Genomic DNA, 2,581 nt, shown 5'->3' on the forward strand with positions numbered 1-2,581 from the left:
AGCCTGCAGAGTGAGACAATACTACAAGACTTGAAAAATGCAGTGGTTGTAAAACTGCATTATTTTAAAGCTTGTGTGATTGTAAGATACAGATACCAGATACATACATTGAATTTGCTGCCTTATGTGCATTTGTGTCTTTCTTCCATTGTTATTTGCGTTACTGGGCAAGGAGCATGTTCAAGGACACGTTTGCTTTAACAGTCGCTTACTAAGACGCTCGTATTGCAGATTTCCAAGGCGGCTCTGAGAACTTAGTGGGAATCCTCTCATTTGTCTTTTTCGATCTGATAAGTCCATTTGAGGCGTTAGAAAAACGAATCTGATTTTTACGAATAGTACATGAACGCAGCGCGTCTTTAAGTGTCGACGGCAGCGCCGTTTCACTGATGCGCTCACATCCATGATGACACTCGACACAGCCCGCGGGCGGAGGACGACGCGCCGTCCTCACTCCCACCAGTGCACGACACTTTGACAGACGGCGAGGCTTCACCCTGCCTGCCACCTTAAAACACCCGAGAATCTACCAAAGCTGCAAAATGCGGGTACACAAGGCAATCTCCTGCAGCAAAGCTGGGCCCTGTGCGCCATCTGTCGTGTGTCCTGGGAATCAGATGCCCTGTGACTATTTTAATCTTCCAGGGCGCTCGAATGGACTCCGACAAGAATAATAAGAATAAGGAGATGGAAGACTAGGGAACAAAAACATTTGGCGAGGACGGTTTTAGCTGTCCTCAAAGGGCCCAACGATAAATCAAGTGTTCGTAGTTTAAGTGTAGACCAGGCGATTCAACACACACACATTTGCACACAGCCAGCCAACGGCCCCTTCAAATATACGAGTGTCATAGATAAAAATTAATTTGACGCAGTTTTAGAACGATGTAATTCCTCATTTATTTCCTTTTTTGTACTTCATGGCAATTGTTACAAATCTATTCTTGTAGGGCAATGTCTTACCAGTTTGTTTTATAATTTTCAGTCAATTTCAAAATATAGATAGATAGATAGATAGATAGATAGATAGATAGATAGATAGATAGATAGATAGATAGATAGACGGAGACAGAGACAGACAGACAGACAGATAGACAGATAGATAGATAGATAGTTTTTTTTTATCTTATTTGACATAAGAAATACTCCGCAGAAACACACAGTAAATTAGACTGACTCTTATCTAATTTGATAAATTCTTGTGTGATGCAGCAAATTGAATGACGGAATTATAAAGTTAAGTTGTTCAATGCAGATCACGGGGAATGTGTATTAGACACGAGAAAGAAAGAAGGAGTGAGGTGAACTCATCTTAACCCAGAAACAAAATGAGGCCTCGCAGTTTATTGCGGGTTGGGATCGAACTGGGCCGAAAACGACGGACTCGCATTGATTTTAAATGGAAAATGAAGGTCGTCTATGCAGTTAAGGCCGACCGGAGCCGCTGCCAGTAGAGGGAATGAAAGTGATGGATGGCAAAGAATTATACTGGACATTATAGTCGGTCAGCAGCTAATTACACCCATCGAGCAAGAATCACGGCGAAAGATACCCCCAGCCTGCGTGGGTCCTGGTCCCCTGCAGCCAGCAGCCTGCGAGACTTATTCAAATCACGTTTTCTCTCGCGGTACTACACCACCCGTTATTAACCAGCTAAAAACCTCATCAACGCGAAATTGACGGACGTTCAGGTCCTGCGGTCACACTGTGATTTTTTCCTTGAGCGTCATTTACTCTGCTTTAGTTTTCCGTTACATTTTTTGTTTGATGTTGGTTTTGTTTGAATGTTTTTTAATTTTTGCCGATTTTTCTTTTTTTTCTGTTTAGTGTGCCATTCATGCAGTTACACCTGCCTACCGCCAGGTAACAGTCTGAGACAACAAACTGGAAGTAAATGGTCTCATAATTTCCAGTTGTCTAAGCCAGGGATTCATTGAACCACGGGTCCGTCTTTTAGCCTTTTTTGCAATAATCTTCTTTATTAACACCAGTCAACCTCAAAGAACTTCTCCCTGCAGCGCAGCAACATAAACAAGGCTAAAAGCTTCACGCAGCCCTTAAAAGGTCTATGAGCTAGCTAAAGTATATTGCACACTGAGGGATGATTCATAACTTTCTGCATTAACTTTGTCAGTTATAATCCATCACAAGGTAATAGTCTTAAATAAATCTCACAGTAATTGAGATGAATCCCTCATTTCAATGACAAGTCCAGTTTTTAAGACCCAATTACCACTTTGAGTTCCCTGGCCCAGCAGATAGGAAGGTTTCAGACTCCGAAATTGGAAGCAGTTGGCTGTTTCAGAGGATGGTGGGATGGACCCGGTCCAAAACAGAATGGGCATCTTCCTACAAGTGCCGCATCAGAGGGCAGGTGGATTTATGACAAAGGAACACAATCTTAATTTGTGCTCAGCCCGATAATGCATCTCAAGGCCAGAACAGTTCTGCTCAATGTTTCTTAACTGGATGTTTCTTTAATTATATGTCAGAGGCCGTCAACTAAGGATATTTCCCAACAAAGCACTTCTTTATGTCTTGGTTATTACTGTAAATTATGAGCATACTTGTGGAAGGGAAA

This window comes from Fistularia commersonii, chromosome 8, assembly GCF_037954325.1.
Source record: "Fistularia commersonii isolate RoL2024-O1a breed Wild chromosome 8, RoL_Fcom_v1.0, whole genome shotgun sequence".
Lineage (NCBI taxonomy): Eukaryota > Metazoa > Chordata > Actinopteri > Syngnathiformes > Fistulariidae > Fistularia > Fistularia commersonii.